The following is a 14,807-nucleotide window of genomic DNA, read 5'->3' as shown; positions in this document are numbered from 1 at the left end:
AGCTTGCCTTCTTCTCACAGAAGAATTAGCCTGCAAACAATAATGGTTTGTTCCAGCCCCCTTCTCCCCTCCCCAAGATTTCAAGACCACTCACATTTTTTTCAGGTAGTAACTATTGCTCGACAAGATTAAAGAACCGAGATTTCATTTCTAAGAAGGATTTTTATATGAAAGAAAAAAATAATAGGGAAGAGGGTTTTTTTTTTCTTTTCAAAATAAATGACATTCAGTCTTAAAATAGTAACTAAATTTATAGGAACAAAAGAATAACTCACTTGATAGGTATCTAACCCAGGTTGCTGCCAGTTTACACAGTATTACAGGTAGTTTGGAGTTCAACATGTTTCTACCTGAGGTACATAGATTTTATTTTGATACCAGGCTTCTTAAAAACATTTTAAGATAAAAATGTGATCATGAAAGTGAGCAACTGACAACTTAGTCTTCAAAAGGCAGACTTAATAAGGGCAGATATTTTGTGTGTTTTTCCCATATAAATATATCAATGAAGTTTACCATTGACCTATAATACCCCTGCTAATTCAACCATAAGTTTCTCCTGAGAATGTGTAATGATAATGTCAGATTGAACCCTTTGTGCCAGCTGAAGTGGAGAATAGACAGCCACTATAGTTTGAACTGAAAACACCCTAAATCTTCACCTTCTATCTCAGACTTAAAGAGAATAACTATCAGATTCTCCTCTTAGAGTATGTAGGCTTAACTTGTTTTGGAAGAATTGATTAGTGGACTCGAGAATGTTAGAGTTAAGTTTCCATTAGAAAAAAGAGAGAAAGAGAGAGAGGGAGGGAGGGAGGAAGGAAGGAAGGAAGGAGGGAGGGAGACAGTAGAAAAGCCATTAGATTTGTTATTATATTGAATCCAGAGATATTTTCTAGCCCAATATCCTTCTATCAAATCATGAAAAGACTGATACTAAATTGGAGATTTTGTCTAACTTAAACACAGATTGTATTCTGTCCCCACTAATATCTTTACAATACTTCTTATTGATGTTGGCATGCAATTATCTATAAACCAAATCATACCAAAGGCCTTAATATAAAACTTAATATAATTATTAAACCTGAAATTTATGTTTCCAGGTGCCAAATGGCTTCTTCCTAGAACTGTATTGTACTTCTACCAACCATACCCTCTTTGAATTACCCAGTTTCAATCAGCAATACCTGAGATTGGGCTTGTGCTACCACCATTAGATGGACCAAGACTAGAGAAGATGCCTAGCCTAGTTCTATGTGGTTCATCACAACTGTGCAGCTATAGGTAGGGATAAGGGATCCCAGAAGTGTCATTCCAGTGCCGGGGGAGGGGGAGGAGTAGGATAGTGTACTGAAAAAGGAAGTTGAGTGAGGAGTGACACAAAATAGATTCTATTTTCACCATGCTGTGCAACCTTTGGCAAGTCATGAAACCTCTCTAGGTATCAGTTTGCTCCTCAGAAAAATTAGGGTGGTGAACCAGATAATGTCTTGGGACCCTTTGAGTACTACATTTTATATTTTCATATAGACTAACTTCTGCAAACCAAACTGCTCACAGTTTGTGGTTCTGGTCTGGTGAACCATGAATGTTGCCTGCTCTGGTTGTACTGTCAAGCATGTGATAGGAAATTATGTGAGACAAGGTAGATAAAATAGACAGGAAATCAAAACACAATGTTAGGGAATTGAACTTTATTTGGTAGGTAGTGGGGAGAAATGGAATCTTCTTGAGCAACAGAGTGATGAGATCAAATCTTGCATTAGAAAGATTAGTTTGATATTGATGTAGGATGAAATGAAGGTAGGAGAAATGTATAGTGAAATAACTTGTGAGAAGGTTATTACAATAATCCAGAAAAGAGATCATTTTAGCCCTGATTTAGATTGGTGGCAGTGAAATGGAAAGCAGATTATAAACTTATAAAACATAGCAGAAGTTAAAGTAAAAGGACTTAGTGAGTGATGAGACATGGAGGGTAAGGGAGATAGAAAAGTCAGAATAAATGAAACTCAATCAGATTGTGAACATAAGTGATCAAGAAAATGGTGATGTCAATCACAGAGAAAAAAAGGTCAGGAGTAGGAATAGGTTTGGGGGAGAAGGTGGTAAGTTCAGTTTTGGACATGATGATTTTGAGGTGCTCATAAGGCATCCCCTGAGATGTTCAATATGTAGTTGAAAATGCTAGTTTGAAACCCAGGAATAAGGCCAGGGGAAAAAAAAATTTGGAAGTTATAAGCAAAGGGGCAATAGTTGAAGCTATTTGGCCTGGCTGCAATTAGCAAGAGAGGGGAAAAGAGAGAGAAAAGAGAACTTAGGGAAGATCTTTGGGAAATTCCTATGTACTGGGAGGGCAAGAGAAGAAGAGCACTCAAAGAAAACAGAGAAGTCACAGCCAGAGAGGCAGAAGGAGAACTAGGAAATTGTAGTGTCATGGAATCCAGGGGAAAAGAGTAAATGGTTAATGATGTAAAATACAACAGAGAGGTTAAAAGAATTAAGGAATGAGGAAATGCAATTAGATTTTATAATTAGGATGGCATTCATGGCTTTTGAGAATCTATTTTAGTAGAGTTGGGGGGAGATGGAAGCCAGATTGCTAGGAGTTGAGGAGTAGTTTTGCGAGAAAATGAAAGCAGCAAGTGTAGACTATTTTCCCAGATGTTGACTGTAAAAGTGAGGAGAGTTGAGATGCTAGCTTAAGGAGGCAGTAATGTCAAGGAAAGTATTTTTAGGACAGGAGAAATGGAAAGGAAGATGCTGAAAAAGCAAAAGAATATGAATGTGGTTAATAGAGTAGAGTCTTGGAGAAAGGAATCAAAGGCAGGAAGGTAGAATGAAGGTAGCAAAAAAAAGCTTTGGTAAGGCAGAGAAGGACTAATTCTTCCAAAGAAAATAGGAGACTGTGGGTAGGGACAGAGAAGCATTGAAGTATAGAGGAGGAGAGGGGAGTTGCTTACATTTCATAACCTCAACCACTCAGTAAAATAGGCAAGGTCATCTTCTGAGAGTGAGGGATAGATAGGTGGGGCTCTGGAGAAAAATGGGGGGAAATATTAGTGCAATCATTGTGGATAATTCAATGTGGAATTAATAAAAGTTGAATAAAATTATTGCTGTGTAGCATTGAATTTCCAGTTGAAGTCCAATACCATGAATTTTAGTAGATCAAATAATCTTTAATTCATTGCTTTCTCTAGACATCAGTGGCAGCCCCAAAATGGAGAAATTGAACCACTGGAATCACCCAGGATCTCTAGGGCAGAAACATCAGAAGGTCAGAGGGACAAAGGATGCTAAGGTGATATGAAGGCATAGTTGAAGTAGCTGCCTATGGATTCAGTAAGAAAGTAAAGAAAACCAGAAAAGGTTTTAGTAGGGGGAAGGTTGAAGGAACAGTCACCATGAAGACAAAGATTAAACTTTGAATAGGAATGGGAATGGGAATAAACTCCATAGTAATGAAGTAATAGGAATGATACAAATGTAATCCTGGTTTAAAGTCCATTTGTGTGATTCTTCATTGGCGGAGACTCAATGTTCCCCTCCTACATGTAGGGTAGAATTGCTGGGAGCTTGGGAGAGAAGAGCAATCTCGTTCATCTGTTTTTCAACTTTGAGAAGGAAGACATGGTTCCAGAGTCTCTCCAGTTTCCTGAAAGGAGAAAAAAATCTTTAGGAAGAAGCTGACATTTATGGTCACACAGATGGGAATTTCAGAGATCATAATTTTGAAAGTAGAGAATGGATCAAGGACATAGAAAGAGATGTTAAGACTGGCAAAGATAAGGATGCCCCCTCTTCTTCTAAGATAGGTAGGAAGGAGTATGGGTAAAGACACAAAGAAGTATACTGTACTAAATCCTTTTGATGTTTTAAGTCAACAGTACACATGTGATCCTTTTTTTCTCATAGAATCATAAAATTTTAGGAACTAACAGGTATATCTAGTCCAGCCTTTCACCTGACAGAGCAATCTTCCCTATAATATAATATAAAATCTTGAAAATCCATTGAAATGTATGGTTATATTACATGTGTGAAAAAGATAATAAATTGGAGAAGAGCAAGGAGAATTCCCAAAAGATACAAAGTACAATTGAACCCATAAGCCATGTTGTGCAACTAGAAATTATTTCACAAGTTATTCATATTTCTCTAAAGATAGGATAATTTCTCTAATCCTGTGCTTTTTAAGTGTACTTTGTGGCAGTGTGGTCTCTTTCACCACTCACAATTCGGATAATTCCACCTCAGGCAATCTTTTCCTCACACATGCACATATCTTTAATCATCTTTCTCCTCTTTAATCTTCTTTCTCCTCCTCTTTTTTCCCCCACTATCTTTCTAGCATTTGCCAACTTACCTACATTCAAACTCAACTGGTTCCTGCTATGTGCAAAGTAGGAAAGCTCTCCTTTCTCCCTGTTCCTCTGAAAATTGTTCATAAAGAAAATTAGACACAGCAAAAATCAGAAAAATAAGTCCGCAAAGTTCTTGAAAGTGCCCAGAAGTCACTGTTAGAATTTCCACAAATACACATTCTCCAAATTCATTGTCCTTTTTCAAGTACGGAGTACCAAAATTGAAGAAAGAAATAATTCCATTTTCATTTTTGTCATAATTACTAGCATTAAAATAGCACTGCTTTCTACTTTCTTTTTTTTAGTTACAAAAACAAGACTATTTCACCAGAGTTATGGTTTAACTTTTCTAACTACAGACTTAGGTGGCACAGGGGATAGAGTGCCAGGCCTGGAATGAGGAAGACTAGTCTTCCTGTGTTCAAATGTGCCTTCAGACGCTTACTACCTGTGTGACCCTGGGTAAGTCACTTAACCCTGTTTGTCTCAGTTTCCTCATCTGTAAAATGAGTTGAAGGAAATGGCAAACCATTCTAGTATCTTTGTCAAGAAAACCCCAAATAGGCTCAACAGCAACAACAACAACGAGAGTGGAGATGACCCCAGATTTTTGGTAGCTATGTCAGGTGATTGCTAGCTCTGGGAAGTCTTACCCATCAGGAAAGGTTCTGAATACGTGGATTTAGGGCAGGCTTTATCGATTATTCAAGGACAGGTAGTGTAGGGAGTTCCATCGTCAGAAAAATAGCCACCAGGTGATAAATTTGTTGGTCCATGGTAACTCAACAAATACTACTTACTAAGGCATGGAAGAATTTTCATCAAGGTCAGTGGAAGAACCACCCCTAAATTGATAAAAATCATTGATTCCTTGAAGTAATGAATTATGGTTTAAATAGGCTTCTGTGCCCAACATGGGAACCTAAACCCTACTTATTATTTCAATATGAACATGTGTTCTAAGTTACAAAAAACTGACTTAAAACCAACTTTTGGAATTCACACATTTGTAATTTCAGGACTGATTTAGACTGAATTTCAGATTACAGAATGTCAGAAGGACCTTAGAAAAGTTCTCCTTTTAGCACCCTCATGAACAAATTGACCATCCAAAAAAACTAAAATAGTTCCCCCAGCATCACACAATTTAATTTGTGGCAAAATTGAGACTTGAACCCAGATTTTATAAACAAAAATCTTAGCTCTTTCTTCTACCTCCCAGTCATGAAAAAGAAGATGCATGTTGCTATGCTTTCCAAGGTAACCCCCTGACAGATTGATAATGATCAGCAAAATTCCACATGGATAGTGCTAGAAGAGGACAGAAAAGGCTGCTTGGATGCTTTCCTTATAGCCTTCTAGACACAGGCTGAAGTTATGTTTTAAAATGACTTGTAGCCACTTTTTTTCCCCCCATTTTCTTGTTCTGGTGTAAACTTGGCATGTAAAACAAGCCTTTCTCTTTAACCCCCAGGAATGTAAAGAGTGACATTGCACATCTGATTGGTAGTATTTTATTACAGAATCGACAGACAATAATTATCTAGGTGACTAAATGTAAGTTGTACTTTAGTTCTCATAATACCTAAAGAGGAAGGAAAGTTAATTAAAGTCTGTGCAAATGGATACAAATCTGACAGGCTGGCTGGGTTTCACAAAAATCACCCAATTTGATGAGGTAAAGCCCCTTAAAATCTGATTCTCATCAACTCTTTGTGAACACACAACTAAATTAGTCATGTGGAGAGGAGCAGATTGGTTTACAAGATGGGAACCATGCCATTCTCTTCTGTTTACTACAGACCAAGAGGCATAGGGTTACTAAGTGTTTATTATTTCTGAAGATGTGCTATCATATAAACACTTGAGTGAAATTCTCAAAGTGTACACTCTGTTTAAAAACAAGTCCATAAACCTGGGCTATTGTGGGGGAACCCTGACCCATCAGTTAAGGTGAAATGCCTTGTTTCCCCCCTACTGCCAGCCTGTAGTTTAAGATGTCACTTCCTTAGCTCCAATTGAATGGGAGTGTCTACTGGCCAAGGAGAGAATAAAGGGTCATTAGGAGAACACATGCTAGCAGAAGGCCTTTCTAAAATGGATCAAATATCTTTAATCCTGTGTTCTGGCCTCCAGATGATTTATACTTCTTATTTTCTTTTCTCTCTTTCCTTGTAAAGCTTGCCAAAGTAGACTTTAACTCCTGCCTTGAAACGTGCAAACACAGGGTTGTGTCTTCCCCAATGAACAGAATGTGTGCCAGGTGAACGTTTTCACAACAAGCCCAGTCTGTGAAAGAAAGGACAAAGACACATGTATTCTGGGCTAACAGAAAGTACACTGAGTGGTTCCCTCAGCACAGGGTTTCTGAAGTTATGTTCATGACCCTCCCAGGGTTCAAGGGGAAGTCCCAAGAATTTTCAGAGTGACATCTCAGGTAAAGGGCAGGGGAAGAAGGGTTGCCACTATAGGATCCCTGTGATTAGTCCATGCACTTACCTCATTTTCAAGTGACAGGGGCCTCTTGATTTTCTTGACTGTCGACCATGGCAGTCAGGGTTGGCAATGTGGTCAATTGCTAAATATTCACAAATTGTCTTTAGTACCCCCTATGCCTTCCCTCTTGCCACCCCTTTTTTTTTCTGGAAAACTTTTAATTTTATTGTAGGTGGAATGGGGACACAGTAAGTTAGATGATTCCAATTTTGTTGGCAACATCTAAAGCATCATAGTCTGGAGCAAGACGGACATAGGCCTTCTTCTCTCCATTGGGCCGGATCAGTGTGTTGACCTTGGCCACATCGATGTCATACAGCTTCTTTACGGCCTGCTTGATCTGATGCTTGTTGGCCTTGACGTCCACAATGAAGACCAGGGTGTTGTTGTCCTCAATCTTCTTCATAGCAGACTCGGTGGTCAAGGGAAACTTAATGATGGCATAGTGATCAAGCTTGTTTCTGCGAGGGGCACTCTTCTGAGGGTATTTGGGCTGCCTTCGAAGTCTCAGTGTCTTGGGTCGCCGGAAGATGGGGGATGTTTGGATCTTCTTCTTTTTGTGGCTATGGACACCCTTCAGCACTGCCTCTTGTCCTTCAAGGCCTTGGACTTGGTTTCTGTCTTGGGGGGGACAATGGCTTCCTTCTTTGCCTTCGGCACCACGTTGGGGGAAAAGCTTGCGCCCCTTTTTGATTTCCCCTTCCTAAGCTTTCTTGGCTATCTGGTGGATCTGGGGGTTTTTTTCCCCTCAGGGAAGAAAGTGATCTGATCAATTAATTCCCACAAGGGTATTAAGGACTTATCATGGTGCCATTTGTGGTGGTATTTGTGTAATAAGGGGAAGGCAATGTTTAATTCAAGGGAATTAATTTCTAATGGTGGAATTTCAGACTCTATGGTGCCTGATTAGGGCAGACCTATGAGGGAGGGGGAATTTCCTAGAGTCCTTCAAATCTTGGTATATGCCTGGCCTTAACTGCAATCATCTCCCTTCAGGCTAGAGAAGAAGAGCTGAAGCATTTAGCCAGCCTGTTTGCTCACTCCTTCTATCTGGTCTGAGTGTTATGGGGTCTCATCAACTTCTCCTATAAAATGAAAAATCCCTGTGCCTCATAAGTATGGTACTTGGCTGAGAACAACACCTCTTGCATTTTATTTTATTATTTTATTTTATTTCATTGTACTCTCAACCAAAACCTAGGCACTCACTTGATTTCCCTGGGCTTCACCTCAGTCATTGGTAAAACGGTAATAATTCCACATTCCCTGTCTCCCAACAGGAAAAAAGAGCACTTGACGTAAAGACTCGGGCCCCATTCTATCTCCCGTTACTCCAGGTATAAACTCTGTGACTGTGAGTCAGCAAGGTAACCACTAGCTCTTCATCTGTAAAACGGGGACATTAATACATGTACTAGCTTTCTCCCAGGTTTGTTGCATGTTAAAATGCTTTACAACCACAAAAATCCATATGAATCTGAGTCATTTTTATTTTTTGTACTCCATGTTCTTTATGTCTTTTATCTCCTTTGTTATTTTTTTAATAAAATTAATTTATTTTTCATTATCAACATTCACTTCCATAAGATTTTGAGTTTTAAATTAACTATCTCATTTGTTCTTATTGTTCTAAAGTTTCATCTTCTTCCTGAATGCTTTTCTGATTCCTCTACATACTGGCACTCTCCTTATCGAACTACCATGTATGTAACTGCTTTGCATATATTTGTATTTGTTCACTTAAGAAATGTATATATGGGGGCGGCTAGGTGGCACAGCGAATAGAGCACTGGCCCTGGAGTCAGGAGGACCTGAGTTCAAATCCGACCTCAGACACTTAACACACACACACACACACACACACACACACACACACACACACAAACCTAGCCGTGTGACCTTGGGCAAGTCACTTAATCCCAATCGCCCTCCCCCCCAAAAAAGCAAAAAAAAAAAGAAATATATATATATATGTATATGTATATACATACCTGTTATATATACTTAATGTTTCCCTCCATTAAAATATAAGCTACTTGTGAGTAGGTACTTTTTTATTCTTTGTGCTTGAATTCCTAGCACCCAGCACAATGAGTGGCACATAGTAGGTGCTTAATAAATCCTTGGTGAGTGATGATTGATTGATTGATGGTCTCCACTGGGGCTAGGGTTATAATAAAAATCTAGTTATTTGAAATCCAGTATATCAGAACCCTTAATTACTGAGAATGTTTTCATTGTACACCACTTCTAGGAAGTATAGAAAAACATGAGGAAATAAGATCATATTAGATTCAGCCGAACAAAACAAACAAACAAAAATCCCTACACTGTGTTCTAAGGTCCGCATGCCTTCAATTCTGCCTCCTGTTTCTCTGATTTCTTCTTGTCAAAGAAGAAAATAATCTCTCTTTTTATCTTTCTATTTATCTACATATATAAGACTGCACAAAGATAAGTCACATTCATAATCTGATCCTGAGTCACTGCAAGATCCTCAATCATCAGTAAAAAAAAATTAAATCAATATAAAAATTCAGTTCCCTATGCTGTACTTAGAACCATAAACTGTTAGGGCCAGATGGGATTTTAAGAGGTCATTTAGTCCAGCAACTCTCTCATTTTAACAGATGAGTATATACTAAAACCCAGAAAGACTGAGCAGTTTGCCCAAGGACAAACAGATAGTGGTAGATCCAGCATCAGATCCCATCTCCTTAATCATTCAGTGTTCCTTCCCCCTGGATTACATAGTTGGTCTAAGACAAAAAATCAGATCAATGAATGAATTTTGGAAAAATCATAGGTAAAAAGCTTATAACACAAAAGGATTTTCTGGTAAACATTCAGTTTACCAAAAAGAATCTATTAAGTAGAACCATTCCCTAAAATTTCTGGCTAATCTAGATTATATGGTAGACTGGCTGCTAAACCTTGCCCCTTACATAGGATGATATAAATCTCTTGTCACTTAAAAAATAAAAGCTCACTACCAGGGTTAATTATTCTAATAATGAAACCAGGCAATTGCTGCACAACAAAGTTATCAGAATCCTTTTACACCACGTGAAATAATAATAGCTGATATTTACAGTGTGGTTACAGGTGTTCACAGAGCTTTGTGCATATCTGAGCTTTAAGACTACATTTTAGGGGTGGCTAGGTGGTTCAGTGAATAAAGCACTCAGCCCTGGACTCTATACACAATATACAGTCCAGCTTGCTTATCAGTTGCTAGTTGTGTGACCTTAGGCAAGTCACTTAACCCCAATTGCCCTGCCTTCCCCCTCCAAAAAAAAAAATGAGACTACATTTTATTTTATTTTATTTCATAAATGAGGAAGTTGAATCTCAGAGTGGTTTACTAATCTGGCCAGAATCATATGTCTAGTGACAGATTCAAATCAGTAAGAATTTTAAAATTGAATATGCTAGTCCTTGAGAATGCAACAAGACAAATGAAACAATCCCTGTTCTCAAGGAATTTATATTCTACTGGGGAAGAAACATGTACAAAAAAGAAATAAGTACCTTTTTTTGGTCTAGACTTGCAATTGCATTGGTCGATTGACCTCCCAGTATGGAAACTCCCCGTACCAACAAAAATCAGCAGTTTGTCTACAACTTGGAGTCTCTGAGAGTTGCCTAGAACAGTGGCATCAAGCTCAAAAAGAAATGAGTCCCCGAGGGCCTCACATTAACTTAGAAAACCACAAATTAACAATAGCTCTATTATATCGTATTTTATTTATTTTGTTGAGCTTTTCCCAATTACTAGATTTTGCGGCTGCTTGAAGCCTCAGGCCGGCAAGTTTGATGCCTCAGTCTTTGGATGCTAAACGGTTAAATGACTTGCTCAGAGTCACACAGATAGTAAATGTTAGATTTGGTACTTCATTCCAGATCTTTCTCACACCAAGAACAACTATCTATCATGCCAGGGCAAGCTACTTCCCAAATATAACCTACATGCAAAATACATACACACACATTAAGAAGATGGTTCTTGAGCTGAAATTTGAAAATTACTAGTGATTCCAAGAAGCAGGGGTGAGAAGAGACAGCATTCCAGATATGAGGGACAGCCTGTACATACAAAGGCACAGCGGAGAAAGAAAGGCTGTGTATAGGAAACAGGAAATTGGACACCAAGTTTGGCTGGAACATAAATACATAGCAGAAATAGAATAATGTTCAATTAGTCTAGAAAGATAGGTAGACTGGAGTAAGACTGTGAATACTAAGCAAAGAAATGAGTATTTTATCCTAGAGAAAATAGGGAACAGCTGAAGTTTGTATGTGGTAGTAGGAGAGATGGAGAAGGTGGGGAAGGGACATGGTCAGACCTGTGCTTCAGCCGTATGCATCTGTTTGGCAGCTTAGTGGAAGATGGATTTGGAGAGGTCCAGGAGACCAATTAGGTGACTATTGTAATAGTCCTAGTGAGAGGTGATTAGGCCTTAAACAAGGACAGCTGCCCTCTGAGTGGGAAAGACCGGAATAGAGGGTTGATTAGTGGGATTTGAGGCTAAGTCTTTTCTGAAGTCAAGACCAAAAGTGTCAACCATGCAGGCCAAAACCATCAGGCCTCTACAACATTCCTCAGTAAGGCCCAAATCAGATTGAAATGTAATTGGGAAATAGTTAACAAAATAAATACAATTACAGTAGAATGTAAATAATTTCAATATGTGATTTTCTCAGTTGATATGTGACCCACAAAGATCCTCACATGTGCTTCAGTGGCTTCCATGTCTATCTGAGTTTGACATACCTAGTTCTGTCGTATCACATTGCTTCTCATGTGAAGGGAATAGTGCTCATTTGGAAGTCTTTAAATATAAAGGCTGAGTACATCCAGTCATAGTTAACCAACCTGGGAACACAATATAGAGTCCAGCTAGAACTGGACGGTATCTTATCGACAATCTGGCCAATGGATTGCTTTTACCTGTTGAGGAAAATGAAGCCCACTGAGAAGTAAAAGACCCAGAATTGCAAATCTAGGCAGTTGGAACTTGAACTCAGATTTTGTGATTCTAGATCAAGTTCTCATTCTAAGATCCAGGATCTATCATCCAGGAGAATGTAAGCTCCCTGAGAGTGGAGACGGTTTCAGATGTTTGCCTTTCTATTTCTAGCACAGTGCTTCCTTAGCACGTAATAAGGTAACATTTATGCTGAGCATTAAGGTTTGCAATGCACTTCATTTTCTCATTTAATTTTCACGACTCTATGATATAGGTGGTTTTATTATCTCCATTTTACAGATGGGAAAACTGAAATTAAGTGACTTCCCAGGGTCTCATAGCTAGTAAGTGACTGGTTCAAGAATTAAATCTGAGTCTCCCTGACCTCAAGTCCCCTGATAGGCAATGTTGCCTAAATCATGTCTTTGAATTGAGTTGAGTTGATTTGAACTGATACCATCAAGGCTTCAGATATGGTTTATTCACATGGCAGGAGACCGGAGTACTATACTTAGTTTCATTCTCCCACAGTATTAATATGAGTAAACTGGGCCAACTGTATTTTGGAGTCACAAATCTGCCTCACCCTATGTAAAAAGAGAAGCCTCTTAAGAAGTTTAGCAACTAATAGTAAAATGTGACAAGATAGCATGAATTACCAAAGGCAAATCTTAATTTTGTGTTCCCCATTAAATGTGCTAATATATGTGAACACACATCATAAAGTGTAAAGTGCCAGTAAATGCAAGTCATTTTGTTGCTGACATTGATCAAATGGGATGATATATGCAAAGTGCTTTGAAACCACCAAGTACTAGATAAATGTTAGCTAAAAGTTATTACTATTATTATTGCTGCTCTATTTAATTTGAGTAAAGAAATTAAATTCAGGACTCAGCAATGAATGCTTGAAAAAAAATTGAAAATTACCAAAAATGGAGCAGGAGTAATTATGAGCCTGGGAAATAGACCCGGAAGAATCCTAGACCTTTGAGGGTGAGTTTACAGTAGCAATGGATGGCTATCCCTATAAAACTAAAAGTTAGAAAGGAAGATGATAATGGCTATCAAGTGACCCAGTCCCCATTAAACAGGAAGAGGCCACTTGCTGCCATAGGAGATCATAAGTAGAAGGACCCTTCTGATTAATGGATCAAATGAATCACCTGAAATTCTGCTGTTATGAATCAGTGATCTCTCTCAAGGAAGTGGCTGCCAGCAAAACAACACCAAGTCAGATCAGTACATGCCTAATAAAAATAAACACACATGTAAATCTCAACACCATTAGGAAAAATTATCCAGGCAAAATGTTTCATCTCCAAGGCAAAAAAATAATCATCCTCATCATCAATCTAGCTGCAACTCACTCTGGGATGCCAATCAGATGACCATGCCATTTACTTTTCCCTAGCATAAGAACTTCAGGAAAGTTCCAAGGACTATGGGCGGTATTTACTGTAGGACCACTCTTCATGGTCCTTGGTTCACACTATGTTATTTATCTGGGCATAAATATCTTTATAGGTTGTTATTAAGACCAGAAAAGCAAGCATGGGCATTTGTTCAACTCTTCTCTGGCACAGATGAAATGCTCTCCCTCCTCATCTCCCCTTTCTAAAGGCTTTCCTGGCTTCCTTCAAATTGCAGCTAAAATTCTACCTTTTGTAGAAAGTTTTCTCAATCACCTTAGTTCTATTGCCTTCCCTGGACTGATTATTTCCTATTTATCCTTACTGTACCTTTTTTGTCCATAGTTGTTTTTTCGATGTCTACCCTATTAGACTGTAAGCTCCATGAGAGCAGAGACTATCTTTTACCTTTCTTTGTACTCCCCGAGTTTAGCACAGTTCTTTGCATGTAGTAGGTGCTTAATAAATGCTTATTAGATGCCTAATTGACAATACTAGGTCTCTTCATTTCTTTTATAGGGAAATTAACATGTAGGGGGTGGGGTGGGAATACAACTTTGAAACTTGATACTTTTTTCCCCTGTTCACCTTCAAAGTTGCCAAACAGGAATAATTTCAAATAAAGCAAAATAAGATGCAGAAATACTCAAGTATTAGAGGTAAAAGGTTATCTTTAATAGGCATCATTGTAGTAGGGAATAAGGTTCAAAGGGATATAAAATTAGAAGAACTTTGTCAATAGAGAAGAATGATTCTGGACTGTGGTGTTCTTATCACACATGTGTGTGAAGAAATGGAGTAATAGACACAGAACAATACAAAGCTATTTGCTTTACTTAGTCTTCTCCCTTTAAAGAAGAAAGAACATCAACCCCTTGGGGTGGCCAGGTAGCTCAGCGAGTAAGAGCAACGGCCCCAGAGTCAGGATGACCTGGAATCGAATCTGGGCTCAGATACTTAGCACCACACCCAGAAATAAATGGCTGTGTAACCTTGAGCAAGTTACTTAACCCCAATTGCTTTTAAAAAAAAAAGAATATCAACCCCTCTTCTGATGCTCCTCCTTTTTCTATTACTCTTATGATCTGTCTCTTTCACTCTTGCTCATGTGCTGAATGAATGAAGCTGGAGAAAAATCACAAAACCATGCTGAGTCCAGTCCAAATTTAGCTTACATAATCCCAACTGGAATCTCAAGATAGTCCTCTTAGACCTCTCTAATCATTTCACTATCTCACTCACCATAGCATCTTCTCCAAACTTTTTTTATCCTTCTTTGAGACTCCCATAGCACCCACTCTGCCCACTCTCTCATCTGAGAAGCTTAATTCATGCTACTTTCTGGGAACTTCCTCTTCATGTCACCTCACATAAACATCCTTTCCCATTATTTCTTCCTTCATCCCTATCTCACATGCAGAGACTGTCCTTCTTGTCAAGACAAATTCTTCTACATGTACCTTTGATCACCTCCTTTTCTGTCTTCTCCAGCAGATTATGTCCACTATCACCTCCAATCTCTAATCTTCCATCCCTCCCTTTTTACTTTCTGCTTCCCT

The 14,807-nt window shown here is 38.6% G+C and overlaps 1 long non-coding RNA gene across 1 annotated transcript in view; it reads right to left on the bottom strand.

Moving 5' to 3' along the window:
• Window positions 1-1,680: 1,680 nt before the first annotated feature.
• The window catches only part of LOC138145154 (uncharacterized), a 233,560-nt gene continuing 220,433 nt past the window's right edge, over window positions 1,681-14,807 (bottom strand). The window contains exons 8-10 of the long non-coding RNA XR_011164124.1: window positions 13,003-13,086; window positions 8,858-9,030; window positions 1,681-3,661 (exon numbers count right to left, since the gene is read on the bottom strand). This is a non-coding gene — a long non-coding RNA (uncharacterized lncRNA). The remainder of the gene's footprint in view (window positions 3,662-8,857; window positions 9,031-13,002; window positions 13,087-14,807) is intronic.

Source organism: Petaurus breviceps, unplaced genomic scaffold (assembly GCF_028583685.1).
Source record: "Petaurus breviceps papuanus isolate PSGF00001 unplaced genomic scaffold, PetGlider_PUasm1.0 90730, whole genome shotgun sequence".
Classification (NCBI taxonomy): domain Eukaryota; kingdom Metazoa; phylum Chordata; class Mammalia; order Diprotodontia; family Petauridae; genus Petaurus; species Petaurus breviceps.
Note: the sequence above shows the minus strand (reverse complement) of the source record. Positions and strands in the feature narration are given on the sequence as shown.